General features: G+C 39.7%; 1 pseudogene; it reads right to left on the reverse strand.

Annotated features, from left to right (window-relative positions):
• Positions 1 to 8,258: 8,258 nt before the first annotated feature.
• On the reverse strand, positions 8,259 to 11,324 carry LOC100613496 (chromodomain Y-like protein; annotated as a pseudogene).
• Positions 11,325 to 18,601: the final 7,277 nt, after the last annotated feature.

Raw genomic sequence — 18,601 nt, forward strand, 5'->3', positions numbered from 1 at the left:
TTAATCTATACTGTCCTGTTTCTCATTTCTGAGTATAGAGAAGAGGTTTTCATCTGGGGCAGTTTTTCCCCCCATAGAATATTTGGTAATGTCTGGAGGCATCTTTTGGGGAGGATCCTACTGGTATCTAGTGGGTAGAGGCTAGGGATGCTACTTAACATCCTATAAGGCACAGGTCAGCCCTCCCTCACAACAAAGAATTACCCAGCTTAAACATCAACCATGCTGAGGTTCAGAAACCCTAGTATAGAGGTATGTTCTGTGCTGGAATTGCATAAGTGAGAGAACCACCTTCTGTATTAGTCTGTTTTCACACTGCTCTAAAGAAATACCCAACACTGGGTAATGTATAAAGGAAAGAGGTTTAATTGACTCACAGTTCCACATGGCTGGGGAGGCCTCAGGAAACTTACAATCATTGTGGAAGGGGAAGCAGGCTTGTCTTACATGGTGGCAGGTGAGAAAGAGAGTGAGTGTGAAGGAGGAACTGTCAAACACTTATAAAACCATCAGATCTCACTCACTATCATGAGAACAGCATGGGGGAAACTGCCCACATGATCCAGTCACCTCCCTCCCTTGACATGTGGGGATTACAGGTCCCTCCCTTGACACATGGGGATTATAATTCAAGATGAGATTTGGGTGGGGACACAGAGCCAAACCATATGACCTTCTTATATGTGTTTCACAATGCTCTGGGAAAGGGTAACACCTAGAAATAACATGACAAATCAAAGTACAAGGTAATTAAGCTATGATCATCATCATTCTCTTAACTCCTGAGATGTAGCTTCAAGCAGGATATTCTTTCATAGGAGGAATGATAATGTTGGGGCTTAGAAAACAATACCCCAAAGTATGGTGCATTGGCATGCTGAGTACTTTGAACTGAAGGATATTGAAAGGACCTCAGAAGCAAAGTATCTTTCTGATCTTCTCCTGCCTTCCTGTCCCCTGCTCCCCTTTTGCCCCCAAGGCAGGTCATATAAACTAGAGCACATCTTTCCCAAGGTGGGTTATAGAAACTAGCAATACTACTCTAACCTTCCCCTGCCTTTCTGTGTAGGAGCTGAACACAAATAAATTCTATGACCTGCTTTGTCTGATCTGATAGTGGGTCATAAGACCCTCATTCCACAGGGGACCTGCCCTATACCTGGGAAGAAGGAACGCTGCACAGAAAGGCTCAGAAGAATCTGAACAGACAGGCTCTTCTGGGTTCCCCACTCAGTCTATTATCATCAGATCGTTCTCTTTTTTATCCAATCACATTTTTACATGGCTATCCATTCTTCATTGAACCGAAGCATAAAAATAGTTTTCCTGGGTCTTCGGGTCCTCATTTCTGAAGGCGTCCAAGTCATAAGAAACTCTGATTAAATAAATCTGTTATGCTTTAGTTCTGGGATACATGTGCAGAATGTGCAGGTTTGTTACATAGGTATAGATATATGTATGCCATGGTGGTTTGCTGCACCTATCAATCTGTCACTTAGGTTTTAAGCCCCACATGCATTAGCTATTTGTCCTAATGCACTCCCTCCACTAGTCCCCCATCCCTGACAGGCCCATCCCTGTGTCCATGTGCTTTGATTGTTCAACTCCCACTTATGAGTGAGAACATGTGGTGTTTAGTTTTCTGTTCCTGCATTAGTTTGCTGAGGATGATGGCTTCCAGCTTCATCCATGTCCTTGCAAAGGACCTGATCTTATTCCATTTTATGGCTGCATAGTATTCCATGGTATATATGTACCACATTTTCTTTATCCAGTCTCATTGATGGGCATTTGGGTTGGTTCCATGTCTTTGCTATTGTGAATAGTGCTGCAAATAAACATATGTGTGCATGTATCTTTATAATAGAATGATTTATATTCCGTTGTTGTTAACTCATCTTTTGAGAGTTGAGAGTCTGCCATGACCCTTATAATGGGTGAGGAAAGGTATCACACTTCCCACCCCTATAATAGTTGCCTCCTAGTTAAAGCTATTGTTCCCTTGGATAATATGTTAGTTTGAGTCCTCTAAGAAGGAGACTCCAAGACAAAATTAAATGTGCAAGAAATGTATTAAGGGAAATGCTCATAAGAGAAAATAGGGAAGGACCATGGGAAGGCAGAAGGAAGACCGGATGGTTGGGCAGAAGCATCTGAGGTTGCAGTATCATCCTTGTGAAAATGTGGTAAGGCTGTCAGAGTGTCCTTGTGCCAAAGTCACCCATCAGAGAAGTCCTGCATCTTGAGGCCTGCACAAGTATCTCTGCCTTTGCTCAATCCATGGCTGAGCAACCCATGGGAAGTGCGGCTTTGTGCAAATGCAGCAGTGGACATCTAAGTGCAGCACCTGGGGCTGTCGGTCAGTTTTGCTCACTGCAGTTGGAGATTACAGAGGCACATTCTCACAGCCACTGCAGCTAACAAGCACATTTCTCAAATTAGCATTTTTAGTGTGATATCTGGCTTTTCCTTTCAGACTCCTGAAATTACAAATAACTAGTTGCACCTGTTTTCCAAATTTACCACTTCTGCTCTCAGAATATAGATCAGAAAGTTTCATGTCTGTCTTTGAAAATTTTATTATTGCTAAAATCTAAGATGACTCAATAGCGTCATTTGGAGTTGACCTGATCAGACCAGGACACACCATCCCCAAAATATAACTGTAGAAGACCAGAATCTGCCACCCCAAATATCCCTCTTTTGCATAAGGATTATTTTGAGTTGGTTATTTTGAGAAACTGCAGACAAAGGAGTTCTGAAAAGTTACCCTTTTGTAGGAGAAATTTGCATCTATATCCATTTGTAAGGGTGTCTCCCTGTCTGCACCAGGGATGAGAAGGATAACTAAACTACTAGAGACTCTATAATCAATGGAGAAGGCGTCCATTAAATCTGCATAACAAATCTGACCTGTTTTAGTGTTTTTCATGGTTATTACATCTTAATGGAAACTCTCCCCACACCCTTCTTTCTTTGTTTCAGAGAATAATGGGATTTAAGCCTGAATTCTAAGACTACCCTTTTGAGATCTACTCTAGAGATGTACTCATTGATCTTGTTTTCTCCTTTGTATACAAGAGGTACATATTATTAAACTTTTGTTTGCTTTTCTCTTGTTAATCTGTCTTTTGTTAAATGGAGTTCCAGCTAAGAACTCATGAAGGGCAGAAGAGAAAATTATTTTCCCCCTCCTACAGACCCTTTAAAAAGTTCTACAGACATCCAATAATGTGTGATCCACAAAAGACACTTAGCTTCATGTGGATTTTCAAGACATTTGTCATTTAAATAAAGCTTGACTTTCACATTCACACCAAATTCTACAGTGTAGAACCTTATTTTTGAAGACATTAGCTCTTATTCTTAAAGATTTCAGGAATCTTTATTTTTATGATACTAAAAAAATCTTACTTTTTATAATATTGCACATAAATGTAAAGTGTTAAAAGTCTGGAAGAATATATAACAACTCATCAACAATGAATACCTCTGAGAGGTTTTAACATTTTTCTTTGTATTGATTCAGAATTACATTTGGCTGTCTATTTAGAAACCTAAGAAACAGAGGCTCAGGCAAATTGGGGAGTCATTTTTCTCACATAGTGAGGAGTCTGAAAGCAGGTAGTTCAATGACACCAGAGTTAAGGTCTCTGTGATTCTCTCAGCCTTTCCTTCTTGGTCACAAAGTGGTAGCTACTGCTCCAGCCATTCTGTCCAGAGGAGGAAGAAGGAAAGAAAAGGGATGAGGAGCAATTGCCAGCCAAGGCACTCCATTTATTTATTTATTTATTTATTTATTTATTTATTTATTTATTTTTGAGATGGAGTCTTGCTCTGTCTCCCAGTCTGGAGTGCAGTGATGCGATCTCTGCTCACTGCAACCTCTGTCTCCCAGGTTCAAGCGATTCTCCTGCCTCAGCCTCCTGAGTAGCTGGGACTACAGGCATGTGCCAGCATGCCTGGCTAAGTTTTGTATTTTTAGTAGAGACAGGGTTTCACCATTTTGGCCAGGCTGGTCTCGAACTCCTGACCTCAGGTTATCCGCCTGCCTTGACCTCCCAAAGTGCTGGGATTACAGGTGTGAGTCACCGTGCCTGGCCAAGACATTTCATTTTAAAGACAGCTTTTCAACAAGCTCCACCCCACAACCTCTAATTTCCCTGTTGACCACACCTTCTGCAAAGGATACTTAGCAATGTTGTTTTTAGCTATACACATTGACATTCTGAGTAAAGTTAGGGTTCTGTTGGTGATGGAAAAAAATCACTTAATCTCTATTTCAACCTCCTTTTATCCCAGTTGTTACAAGATGTATTCTAGTCAACTCTTGGTTAACAAAGTCAGTTTAGCATTTTTATAGTTAAATCACACTTAAACTCAATCAATTCAGATTTCACCTATTTATTTCTCCTTTGCCCTGGGAAGAGCTGGGGAGAGGGGTGTCTATGTGCTGGATAAAGCATGCCATGGAGGTGGAAGTGGTGGTGGGCTCTGGTCCTTGGTACTCCACACTGACAACTATGGAGCTGTCTGTGGTCTCAGATGTCCATTTCAGACTTATTTGCTGTGCCCTCCTTGTCCTGGAATGCTATCATTTTTACTCTAGAGCTGCCATACCATCTTGCCCCCAAGAACTCTCTGTGAGGTCTGCCATCTTCTAGAACATTGATTGGGAACAAGGCTGAGACAGAACAGGGGCCCATAATAAGGAAGCCAAGCATGGAAATAAAGGAAAATCTTGAGTTCCTTCAAGAGACATTCCAGGAACCTAGTTAACCTTGAGATGTAAATAAGCAACCTGATAAGCAAGAAGGTAACGATAGTTTAAAACAATAGCCACCCAAGAAAATTAAAGCCACAAGATGTTTGTTTCCCTGTAGAAACTAAAGATGACATCTTCACATATATCACTGCGTTGTTTTTCAGACTCCTATCAGATGGGAAATGCCAACTGCTGCCATGTAGACCACAGATAAGGGGGAGCTGAAGACTGAACTCTGTCCACCATTCTTTGTTCTAAATTTCCTCCTGAGGGGCCTAGAGAAATTCACATCCACAGGCCACACCTTAACATTTTTTTTTGTTAACCCTAAGTTTTTAGACAAAGCCTTGCTTCCTTAACCAATTGCAAATCAAAGAATCTCTGAATCTACCTATGACCTGTAAACCCCCTGCATCAAGATATCCTGCCTTTTGCGGCCAAACCAATGTAACCTCCATGTATTGATTTACAGTTTTGCCTGTGTAAACCAAAAGGTGACTGAGGTAGGTGTCTCAATTGATTAGAGGTTTATTTAGCCAAAGTGGAGGACATGCCTGGGAAAACCACAAATCATAGGAGAATTTGTGATCTATGCTTTTGCCAAGGGTGTCGTGAACTTCAGTATTTAAAGGGGAAAGAGCAAATAGGAGGGAGGGAGGCAGTGAGGCAGATCATTACATTCTTGTGAGGCTCTAAGTAGCCTTACTAAATCTACGTTTTACATATGAAAATAGGGAGTAGTGGAAAAGTCAATAATGCATTGTCTCATTCCCAGTAAATCTATATTTTATATAAGATACATTTTAGGGAGGCAGAAATTACAGGCAAAAGCATAAATCAATACATGGAAGGTTTACATTGGTTTGGCCCAGAAAGGTAGGACATCTTGAAGTAGGCACTTCCAGGTCAAAGGTGGATCCAAAGGTTTTCTGATTGGCAATTGATTGAAAGACTTAAGCTTTGCCTGAAGAGTTTGAAGTTAGCATAAAGAAACGCTTGAGTTGAGATAAGGGGTGCTGTGGAAGCCAGGGTTCTTGTCATGTAGCTGAAGCTTCCAGATAGGAGGTTTCAGAGAGAATAGATGGTAAATTTCCCCTACTGGGCCTTACAAGGTGTCAGACTCTCCAGAAGAAGACCTAGCAAGGGAAGGAGATTCTTTACAGATTGCAAATTTCTCTCACAGAGACAGCTTTGCAGAGTCATTTCAAAATATGTAAAAAAATACATTTTGGGGTAAAACACTTTGATTTCCTTCAGGGCTTACTGTCTGTCATGTGATGCCATACCAGAGTCAGGTTGGAATTTGGTATCCAAAGAGTCTGTTTGGTCAGTCTTGTGATCTCTATTTTAATGTTAACATTGGTTGGTTGTGCCTAAATTCCAAAGAGAGGAGGGTATAACGAGGCCTGTCCAGCTTTCCCTTCCCATCACACCTGAACTAGTTTTTCAGGTTTCTTTGGGACCACCTTGGCCAAGAGAGGGGTCCATTTAGTCAGCTGAGGGCTTAGAATTTTAATTTTGGATTACAAGGTAAACAAAAATATTTTATTCTCTCTTAATGTTACATGAAAATCTTGTTCAAAAGAGAAAACCAAATTTACCTTTGTATTTAGTGTATTATTAAAAGCTAATTGTATGTATGTATGTATGTGTGTTTGTGTGTAAGAAATGTTAGTTTGATTTAACCAGTTTTCACAGCTGAATACTTATTCTATAAAAACTTTACAGATTATGCAGTTTATATTATAGTTCAAACTACTGAATGAAAAGGTAGGCCCCACAGATGCAAAACTACTGTACCCATCAATCCAAGGTAAAGGTAGATTTACACACTGTACAGCACTTTGCATGGCTGGGGTGGTGGTCAGTTCTGAGTATAAACTTCAACATTGTACAGAAATAAGGTTTTGATTTTTTTTCACTCTTCATACATTCAATATGATTGCAAACTCAGAAGCCTAACTAATAATAAGTGATATGGTTTGGCTATATACCCACCCAAATCTCACCTTGAATTGTCATAATCCCTATGTGTCAAGGGTGGGGCCGGGTGGAGATAACTGAATCTTGGGGACAGTTCTCCCCATACTGTTCTTGTGGTAGTGAATAAGTCCTATGAGATCTGATGGTTTTATAAATAGGAGTTCCTCTGCACAAGCACTCTTGCCTGCTGCCATGTAGGACATGGCTTTGCTTCTCCTTTGCCATCTGCCATGATTGTGAGGCCTCCACAGCCATGTGGAACTGTGAGTTCATTAAACTTCTTTCCTTTATAAATTACCCAGTCTCAGTTATGTCTTTATTAGCAGCGTGAGAACAGACTAATACAGTAAGCATCTGTAGTCTGGAATGAGTACTCACTCCTGGAAGGAATTCACTTGTCTACCCACACAGGGCACTCTTGGACGCCATATTGTATTAGTATATTGTATAGACATAAAAGCAGAGGCCAAGAACATTAAAAGTTGAAAATAAGGTAGTTCTTTTTTTGTTTTGAAAGGAGTTTCTGCAACTAATACTATGTTAAAAGAACTTTAACTTATTAAATAAAATATATTCTAAGTGAACCTCAAAATTGCATTTTATAAACATAAAAATACTTTATTTTGATGTAATACATTAGTCATATCTGCAAATAGAAAATGAAAACTGCATATAAGGTAATATTTCTGACCCAGTAATAAAAAGCACTTTGGAGTTATTTTTTATTTTATTTTATTTTTTAAGGGTCAGAAAAACTATTTAAAGCTTGGTAAGACTAACATAACTTAGATATTCAAGATTAAGCTATTTAGTGATTCACTAATATTACAAAACAAGCTTTCTTTTAGAGAGACAGTGGTTTCTTCATGCTAACTGGGAAAAAGCTGGACATATTTAAAAAAGAAGAGGAAACCAATTGGTATCTCAGCATGAATCCTAAGCATATGTTTGGTTTAGGGGTGTGCTCGCCAGTGGATTTTTAATCAGAAAGATTTATCTTACAAGATAAGTCTCACTTTTGATTTAGAATTTCCCATCTCTGAAGTATTTGTACCTTCTTGGAGACAAAGGCAATACCTCAGACATTCTGTATCTCTGTGTTAGGGAGGCTGGCTGATACCCCTTTAGATTCTGTATTCTAGAAGAAAAAGATGAGAAAAACATTATCAAACATTACTCTAGACTTTTCTGCAATTCAAAACTAATAAAATAGAATTCCATTTTTTTATATTGTACTAGCCAAAGAAAACGAAAATTAGAGCTTCCAAGAGCAGTCTAGTGCTCACCATTATACTTTTACACTTGTGTGGACAAAGCAGCTTTGTAGTTACTTATTTTAAAGCTACAGTACTTAAAAACTTCTTGATAATAAATAACTTGGGTATTTCCAGTCCTGCTTCCAAGCATGAACTATGCGTGAGCTTATTTCAGGCTGCAAGAATGGATTAGGGAAACCAATGATGTTCTTCTGCTCAGCCCATCCCAGTGACATCAGCTGGCAGCTTAACGGTCACAACTCATCAATTTTCCTCTGCAAGCACTTTAACATGGAGTCCATCAGTTTGGCCAAGCCCTAGATTTTCTTCAGCACTTTGCACTCCCTCTCATTGGCTTGCTCCAACTCCATCTTCATGTTGCGGCACACAAGGGCTTCGGATTCCTCAAGCACAACTGGATTACATGAGGCAAACTCCGTAATTCAAATCATAACCTCCTGGGTGAAGGTCCCGGGCCAAAATACCTGGGCTACCAGACCTTTACCACAGGCTTCCTATGTGGTCATCTTCTGCCCACTGAGCAATATCTCATTTGCAAATGCCCCTTCCATTACTTTAGGAAACAATGGTAGAACAGCCATCTGGATTCTGTCCAAAGATAGTAGAGAGTGGTGGAAACCAAGCCTTTTCATTAGTACAGACCACATTGCAAAGAGGCAATATAGATGCGCTTAGCCTAATGGCTGGGCCATTGACTACTACAATAATAGATTTCTGAAACTGTATGAAAGTATTCACAAAGTTTCCGGTAGCTTCTGCTGTTCTAGTGCTTTCTCTTTTGCTGTCATTTGTTGAATGCTATATAAAATAAATAAAGTCAAGTGCACAACAGAAGGCACTGCCAATGGCGCTGAGCAGCATAAGCTTGCTGTTTTCAGCAGCGGCTGTGCTCAAAGCACTTTGGATTTCTTTTTTTTTTTTTTTTTTTTTTTTTGAGACAGAGTCTCACTCTGTTGCCCAGGCTGGAATACTGTGGCACCATCTCGGCTCACTGCAACCTCTGCCTCGTACCTTTCCCATTAACAACTAGGGCCCTGGTCATGGCTGTAGTCATGGGGCCAGACACCCAAGGCACTAGTGGGTGTATTCAGGGCCTGTTTCCCATCCTGACCTGCTCTATGCACAGGGGTCCAATAAAGCTCCAACTTACTATTCTCCAGCCGCTATTCTATAGCTCCAACTGGCTATTCAGTCACCACCATAATCTCCTGACCCTGCTCAACAGGGTCCAGTTTCTGGGGGCTCTTGTTCTGAAAGCCATTCTCTGTGGTCCTGCTCTTAATGGGGCTCATAAACACAAATATCTTGACACTTGACTTTGCTAGGTCAATATTCTTCCAGCTAGAGAGAGATGGAGCTGTGTTTTTCCTGAACTTCTGGGTAGCAGCAAACAACTGGCTGTTTTTAGACTCTTAGTGTTTGCCAATCTCTAGTGACTTAGGAGAGGTCTTATCAAAGCTTCTGTTGGTGGATCTGGAGATTTATTTCCTAGCATTGTTTGGAGAGTGCTATTTGTTCTGGTCAGTGTGCTCTCCTTCTGCTTTTTGACGTGGTGTCTGCATTCCTCATGTTTCACAAGATGGCACTCTGGTTTCCAAGTGTGATCCTCACTGTCATAGACCTTCCATCAAACCAAATACTCTGTCTTCCCTTCTTATTTTTCCTTTTGTCAACAATTCTTTCAGCCTGTCCTGCTCTAGTTGGTGGAGGCCAACATAATCCATTTTACTCCTTTTCCAAATCCTGTGTACCTAAACCGTCGATCACTGGAAACCAGTACTACCCAAGATAAAACTCTTCAGATCAGGAATCACAGCCATTTCCTGCCTTAGGAGAACAATGACTTAAAGCTAATTTTTCATAAAACCTTATAAATAAACAAAACCGTCCAATCTCAATCAGTTAGACCACAAGGTAAGATTTCCATAAGCCTTTAAAAAACTTTTTCAATCTTTTGTTATAGAGTGGATTGACCCTACAAAAAAGAAACAAACAAATAAAACCCTGTTAGTCTGACACAGGGGCCCAGACTCTCACATCGGTGTGCTTTTGATATTAATGCTTAACTTATAGGAAAACTAAATAATCCCTTTTACATTTTAGCCAATTTAAGCACACACAGAATTCCTTTCACAAGATCAATTTCATAAACTTTCTATAACTTGCTTAAACCTTCAGTTTTGTCCTGTCATTGTACCTTAGGACAAAAATTTACATTCTTTTTCACCTTTCTATATTCATATAGCTTTACTTGACACTGTTTTTACTTCTTTAATTAAAAATAATAAAAATCCTCTAAACCAGGTAAAATTACTTTCCCTTTAACAAAAATCACATTTCTATGCCTTCTTATAATTTTTTTTTTTTATCAAAGCTCATCTTACTTTCCTTATATACTTTTATAAAAAATCCAGGCTCTAAAAAAAACGGTTACAGTAAGGCCTAAAGACAGGTGGTGCTCTCCCTGGCTCAGCTATGCCTCCTGGTTCAGCTGCGAAGGGCCATGCCTTATCTGCAGCTCTGTTTTTTGTCCTGAGCTCTGCATCTGATACATAATTAAAAATGGCACCTCTTAGGTTTTTCACTAAAAATAAGAGTTGCTAAGAGTTAACATTGTAATTAATGTAAACCTGATCAAAATATATATAAATTGGAAAATTGAAACTGCCTTTGCAAAATTATAACTGAGGAAATTATGACAGTGAAAGAAATCAGACCTAACCGACTCCATCTTGCTTCTAACCTTTAAGCTGTTCTTGTTCGTTCCTGGGCATAGGCCGAACTAACTTTGGGAAGGAACTCAGTTCATGGTTTGATTCTGAAACAAAATTGATAATAGTCCTTTCCAGAAAAGACCCCCTTCTTGCCTGGGAACCAGTCTGCCTAGGCAGGACTAACAAATTACCTACAAGATTAGAAAGTACAGTTTGGAGGTCATGCAGCCTCTGGTTCCAAGAATCTGAACCTCCCCAAATTGCTTCTGGGGATAACATCACTATTGTAAAACCTAAGGTGAGTGCTTGAGATATTTTACAGACTCTGCACTCCATGGATCAGCTGACACCACTCAGACCTGTAATCTGGCTCAACCAGTTCTGCCATCCCACCCAGGAACAGAAGACAGCAAGAAAAACTCGCTTCGACCCCCTATGATTCAATCTCCAACCTGACCAATCACCAGCCCCCACTTCCGAAGCCCCTGCCCGCCAAATTATCTTTAAAAATTCGGATCCCCAAATGTAATAATAAAACTCCAGTCTCCCACATAGCCAGCTGTGTGTGAATTACTCTTTCTCCATTACGATTCCCCTGTCTTCATAAATTGGCTTTGTCTAGGCAGTGGGCAAGGTGAACTCATTGGACGGTTACACTTCCACAGTGTTCCTCTCTATAAGGACATTCCCCAGAGGCCAGTGAACAACCCAAGCCAATCAGCCCACTCTGTGATCAACTCATTCCCTATTTAATATATACTCCATGGTCAAGTCTTTTTTTCACAATACAAAACAATTTCTGGTACCCCCAAAAGCCAAACAGTTTAGGTAACACAATCCAAAAGAGACTGAAGATGGCAAAGAGGAAGGAGGAACAGGGTGGAGTAAAAATAAATAGAACAATTTTTAAGAAAGGAAGTGAGCAGAAGTACCAAGCATGTAATGTTATTTTAATGTTTCAGTCAACTAAAAAATTCCTAAAAATAGAATCCAAAAAGAGAAAAAGAGTAATGGCCATATATATATATAATCTACCTTAGATATCAACTTTTAATTAAGCTGACTTCTACTCGTAGATTTGGAGTTTTGGAGTAAGCCAATTCCACTCAGATTTTTAAAATAATCCCTTCAAATCTCTTATTACCAGATTTTAGCCGGGACAAATAGCTGATATTTTTGGCTTTTGAACATCCTTACCAAAGATATCCTCTCAGTTACCTTAACCGAAGTTATAACCACAAATGCACGCACGAGGTATCTCCAAAGAGGTGACAAGTAGTTTTTACAAGATCCAGAATCACCCCAAAAATAACTAAGAGAAAGGAAACTTTCACTAGCCATAAACAGGGTCTAACCCACATTTCTTTCAGGCCATATTTTCTAGGGTCTTAGCTTTTCAGCTTACTGTCCATACATGAAGACCCAAGAGCCTTGGGTCCCCCATCACAGACAGAAGACAGGAAATCAAAAGCTGTCCACAGAAGGGGAAAAGATCAATAGTACATTGGTACCCCCAAAGCCACATAAATATTAAACCAAGACAGGCTGGTTCCCTGACCAGGAATCAAACCCATGCTGTGGAGGGTTTTAACTATTAGGCCACCAGGTAGAATGGCCATTGTTGTTCCCTAATCAGGAAGCAAACCCAAGCTGTGGTGGAAATTTTAACCACCAGAACTATTTTCGGTCAGATTTTGCTCTTAATTTAGTCAAGATAATTTTTAAGGCTAGCCATGAAACTATTAGGCTTCCTTTAAAATATCTGATCTTTTCATTAATAGTTTAGAATAGGAGATCTCTAAAATCTTTAAATTAATAGCACAATGAGAGAGAGAGCCTGGAAAGGCAGTCGTCTTATATGAAACATTTCAGATAGTCAAATTTTGATTTTTCTTAAGTGGCTGGGGTTTCTAGAGGTGGAATTTGACTTTCTACAGCTGCAGGGATTTTAGTCAGCTTTAGACGGGGCCAGAAGTTCGTTAAATCTAACGGAAGATGGACAGAAACAAACAGACAAAAAATACAAAAAAGCAATCAAACAATTTGCATAAAATTGAGATTTCTGAGCATGAGGAGAAATTATAGCCAACTGACGGTAAGCCTTGACTTTCAGCTACTAAATCCCCAAATGACACCCCAAACCAGCTCCTTACCTGGAGATGGGGCACAAGCTGAAAACTGCTCTCTGCCATCACGGAAGCAGGAAAGTCTTCTTCCTTGTTAGACGTAAGAACTCTCAGAAAAGGAGTTCTGCAGTGGAATAAACTTCAGATCTCAACTGGAAATTTTTGAGTGATTAGGGATCTCTGGAGGGAGAAACTCTCAGACTTCAGCAAATCATCCAATAGGTCAGAGCAATAAAGAGCTCCAGCTGGTACTAGGGCCCCAGTAGGAGAGTTGCTACAGGCCAAGAGCCAACTCCACTCAGAAAGCCCCTTTGTGGTTACCAAAATGTAAACCAAAAAGTGACTGAAGCAAGTCTCCATCCATTAGAGGTTTATTTGGCCAAAGCTGAGGATGCGCCTGGGAAAAAGCATAAATTACAGATGCTCCTGTGATTTATGTTTTTTCCAAAGGGGGTTTTGTGAACTTCAGTTCACAAAAGGGGAACTGCAAGCAGCAGGGGGAAGAAAAGGAGGCAGGCAGTGAGGCAGGTGGTCACATTCTTGTGAGGCTCTTATTAGCCTCAGTAAATCTACATTTTACATGTGAAAAGAGGGAATAGAGGAAAAAGTCAACGATGCATTCTCTCACACTCAGTGAGTCTACATTTTACATAAGATGAAGCAAATGTGGAAAGAGGGAGTAGAGGAAATGAGGCTATGGCATGGGGTTGTGAAATTACAGCTATCTGGGAGCCAAAGGAAGACAGTATTTGTGACTCAGCTTCTAAGCTTAACTTGCCCTTTGGTATAGTGAGTTCGGGGTCCCAAGGTTCTATTTTTTTTCATACCTGTAACTTCTGTTTCCAAAAATGTTCCCCTGCCTTTAAAAACCCTTGCTTATAAGCCACTGGGGAAGTAGGATCTCACACAATAGCTGTCTGATTTTCCTTGCTTGGCACCCTGCAAATAAATGCCCTCCTTTTTCTTGCTGCAAACTTTGGTACAGATATTTGTCTTTACTGTGCTGGGCCAATGGACCCAGGTTTGGTTCAGTAACAAGGCACTTTTCTCACTTTTAGGTACCCCCACCAACTCTATCTAAGATTCCATCACCCTCCAAGGAGCAGGACCCTTTCCCAGAGGCCCACAGCAACATATAAGCCTGGAGCTCTAATCTGACTCTAGCCTGATAATCCAAGTACCTCTGACCTAGTTTTAAAGAGCAGGGAAGTCTGCATGGTCATCTATTGAGTTTCTATTCTGTTGAGTTGGGCAGTGTTCTCAACTGAGTGCCCATGAGAATCACCTAGTGTGTGGGTATTAGGGGGGAGACTTTAAAAATACCAGTACTGAGCCCCCACAGCAAGAGATTTCCATTCAACTGGTCTAGACCCAGTCCAGGCAATGACGTTTTTAGAAAACGTCCCCAGGTGGTTCTATCATACAGCCAGGTGGAGAGCCAGTGGTGATGGCTTATACTGTATGCTCTGATTTCTTCAGAGCTTTGTTTTTGATTCTCCAACCAAAATTTTGTAACTCAAAATGGTTTTCTCTCCCAGAAAGCACAGCTTTTGTAAATTAAAACCCTTGTTTTTCTCTCATGAATTTCAAAGGCCTGCTTAGAAACTCAAAAGCCCAGAATCTGACTCTAAATTATCTGCAGTGTGCCTACTGAGGCAGAAACCCGCAAGCCTGAGCCCAGCCTCACTGTGCAGTGATGATGAAGAGAGATGTTGAGTAAGAAAAAGCATTACTTAGTATGGAAAACAGCAGCTCATGTATTAAAATCATACCCATTCCCCTGAGCCTGTATCAGAAAAAATTCCAAAGAAACCAGTTCTCCCTACATCCTTTCACCCAAGAAATCACAGCCAGAGATTTTCTTTTAATCTTACTCCCTAATAAACAAAAAGGCCCTCAGAAACTGCCTGTTTTCTTAACTGCCCAATAGTGTTCCCTAGGGAAATAAGAATTTTCTCATAAAGGTGTTAGTGATACATATTCTTCTTGAAAGAATGAAAGTTACATCAAAGTTTTTTTTTTCTTGGTGTTTTTCCATTAAAGTATGGAACAGTTATCAATTTTCAGGGTACCTCATGTAGTTCAGATTTGATAAGTTATAGAGCTAATTCATTTGCAAATCTATATATTAGCATTCCAATGGGTTATTACTTTTTACTTAGGCTATATAGCTCAGTTGACTATGCTTGTCACTACTGATGTCAAGGTTAAGCCTTCAGTCTCCATGGGGTCTGATTAATTACCTTCGCTGTGTTTTAGCCCTTCCTAAAATATATGCATTTAGTCACCAGGGGGACCAGACAATGTAGATAGTTAGAAGTATAAAATATCCAGAGAAATTCAAGGCCTTTTCTGAGAAAAATACATGTTTTTTTTTTTTTGGAAGCCAAATAACTGAAATTTTGGAAAAATTCATAATTTATCTAACCATTTTCCTAACATTTTACTTTTTTAAATTTCAAACATACAGAAAAGTTGAAAGAATTTTAAATTAGTGTCCATATACCCACCATGTAGATTCTACCATGAACATTTTGCTGTGTTGCTTTATCATGCTTCTAACCATCTATCTATGCCTCTGTCTAGTAAACTTACGTTTTTGATGCATATCAAAGAAATTTGCAGAAATCAGTGTACTTTGCTTCAAAACACTTTAGTATGTGCATAAGTTTTTCCTGTTGGTTGTGTACCAAATTATTATATGTATGTAAGTTTTTCCTGTTGGTGCTGTACCATATTATACAAAGTGGCTTAAGACAACACGAATTTATTATGTACAATTCTGGAGGTCAAAAATCTGAAATGGGTCATCCAGGGCTCAAATCAAGGTGTCAGCAGAGCTGCTTTTCTTCTGGAGGCTCTAGGAGAGAATCTATTTCCTTGTTTTTTGTAACTTCTAGAAGCCATTCATATCCTTAGCTTGTGGTCCCTTCCTCCATCTTCAAAGCCAGCACTAAGGCATCGTCAAGTCTCTCCATGATCTCTGCCTCTCTCTTCATAACTTCTTTGCTGACTCTGGCCCTCCTGCTTCCCTCTTACAGGGGCCCTGTGATTACATTGTGCCTACCCAGATGATCCAAGATAATCAACCCCTCTCAAGATCCTTAACTTAATCACATCTCCAAAGTCCCTTTTGTGTAAAGTAACATACTTATAGGCTCTGGGGACTAGGACATGAATATCTTGCTGGGCAGAAATTATTCATCTAATATAGCATGCAAAATGGGTGTTTTTCATCTTTAACACCCATTGAAGATTTACAGTCAGATGAAAATTAGGAAGCTGGCCTATAAATGGGAGTGAATATTGATACGAAAAGAAGGCTAAGAACCGAGGCCTGGGGCACACTTGGAGGTCAGGAAGATGAGGAGGAACCAGAAAAGTAGCCCTGAGAGGAATAGCCAGGGAAGTAAGAAGTGGACACTCAGCAAGTGTGGAATTCTGGAAGCCAGAAGAATTTCTAAAGTTTTTCTAAAAGAGGATGATGAGCTGTATCACATGCTGCTTACAGAGCAAAGATCTGTGGTTGAGATCTAGTCACTGGTTGGGTTTAGCAAAGTGGAGATCTCTGGGTACCCTGTTGTAGTGATGTGGCCAGGGTAAGTGCCTGGTTGGCGTGGCTTCAAGGGAAAAGGAAAGAAGAGGAAGTGGAGTAGGTATAGGAGTGAACCAAGAAGAGGTGAACACATCAGAGAACTTTTTCAGGGACTTCTGATAAAAAGAAGAGCAGGGAAAGGGGTGATATCCAATGTTGTCACTATCATCATCATCAATTTGACATAGTTGCAAACATTACTCCGATTCTTTTTGGCTCCAGAAAATAAAGGAATAAAAGGATAGAAATAAAGCAAGAGCCTGCAAGTGCTTAGTTGTAAGTTGTCCTTACCACCACGATTCAACAGGGACACCACTGAAGAAATTCACAAGGCCCCGATGGCCTAAATTCTGACAATGCTATCAGCAGTCTTGACTTCTGCTCTCCTCTCCATCTTCCTTGTTTCATCCTATTTTTTCATTCTTTCCTTCCTTCCTTTATTCCACAAACATATAAGCCCCCATATCTTTGCAACTTGAATCCAGCAGAGGGATAAGTGTGAATTGACTAGCTGGAAAATTCTTTTCATTTCTTAATAAAAATCTTTCATTCTATACTTGAGAATAAAAATATTCTTAAATTTCAAAACCAGTTGGTTGTATCTTCCAAAAACACACTCTCTGATTTAGTTGTAGACATTTATTTAAATAGTTTTACATGTAAATGTCCCTATTTCATAGTTTTTAGAAGCAATTTTTAGAGAGCAAAGTTTAGGCAGCAATATATGAACAATTTATATTATGAATTTCATTCACTTAAAAAGAAAACGATTCTTTTTCCATTTTAAAAACTGCACTCAGAAATGAATGGGGAAACTTCATGAATGTTTCTGTTTTTTTTTCTGGGGCTTCACATTTCTGTATTTAATTCTTTCTTGACTTTCTCAGACTCTAGAATTTTCCTTTTCTCCATTCATATACACATATCCTTTGTTCTTTTATTTACATTTCACTGTGTCTTCTCCTTAGTCTCCTTAGTCTTCTTGTAATTTCTTTGTCCCAGGTGTAGCTAAGGATGATTCGCATACCTAAGAAGACTGCTTAATATTGTTCTTTTAATCATCCATCTCTGTCAACTCTTTCCTCACTATAATCCATTGTGTGAGTCTAACAATCTCATTCTCCCTTGCTAAGATAATTTTCTCACATCTTATGATTTCCTTATAATTGACTTAACAATTAAAATATTTAACTGAAAACTTCCTGGCTGAAACAAAGGAAACAGAAAGAATATTTACAACCTTGATATTTACCTGGTAAAATGTTTTCATATGAACACTCAGAGCATTGTATTTGGATCTGGGCACCACATCTTCAGAAGGACAATGACAAATTAAAATGTGCCCATTGGTGAGTGATCAGGAGTTTGAAAGTCATGTCATGAGTAATGAATAAAGGATCTTGGGATGTCCTGTTAGGAAGTAAAATGTCTGGGGTGGGAGCAGGACATGGGGTAGTAAGGGACAATAGAAAAAGGGAAAGCCTGGCTGGGATGAGGACTGCCACTATTGGTCAACAGGGTGGCTGTCCCAGGAGGATAGTGACACCTGGGATGGAGGGAGGGGGAAATATCTAGAGGAGCACCAAGGGGAAAATGTGGTCTCATGAAGCTTCAGTAGAAAGGTATCTCATCCATTCCCCACACCCACCTGGCCATGGGCTTTTGCTACTTCCCCCAGTTAGCCTCATGAGCAGAGGTGGTTGATGGTCTCAAAGGACTGACAATGAGACCACTGTAAAAAATTCTTGGGACAATTTAAGAAAAACAGTTACTGTGAAAGAATAACCACAAACAGAACAGCCTACAGCAGAAGAAGCAGACCTATTGACAGATATGAACAGGAATCTTAATACCAAATAAAACATTGCAAATATGAAACAAGAATAAGTAGTTTGAAGGAGAGCCAATCAAAGGTACTAGATATAAAAATTACAATTGCCAATATAAGGAATAGGTTGAAGAACTGAATGAATGACAAATGGGTAGAATCTAGAAACAGATCCAGATGTCCATGGGAACTTGGAATATGTATGTAGCATCATAGCCTGGTAGAGGGAAGATGAATTCATCAATAATCCCTAGAAAACTGGTTCATCATGTGGGAAAAACTTGGAGTAGATGCCCACCTTTTTCTATATACA

The sequence above is a fragment of the Pan troglodytes genome, chromosome 2, assembly GCF_028858775.2.
Source record: "Pan troglodytes isolate AG18354 chromosome 2, NHGRI_mPanTro3-v2.0_pri, whole genome shotgun sequence".
In the NCBI taxonomy this organism is placed as follows: domain Eukaryota; kingdom Metazoa; phylum Chordata; class Mammalia; order Primates; family Hominidae; genus Pan; species Pan troglodytes.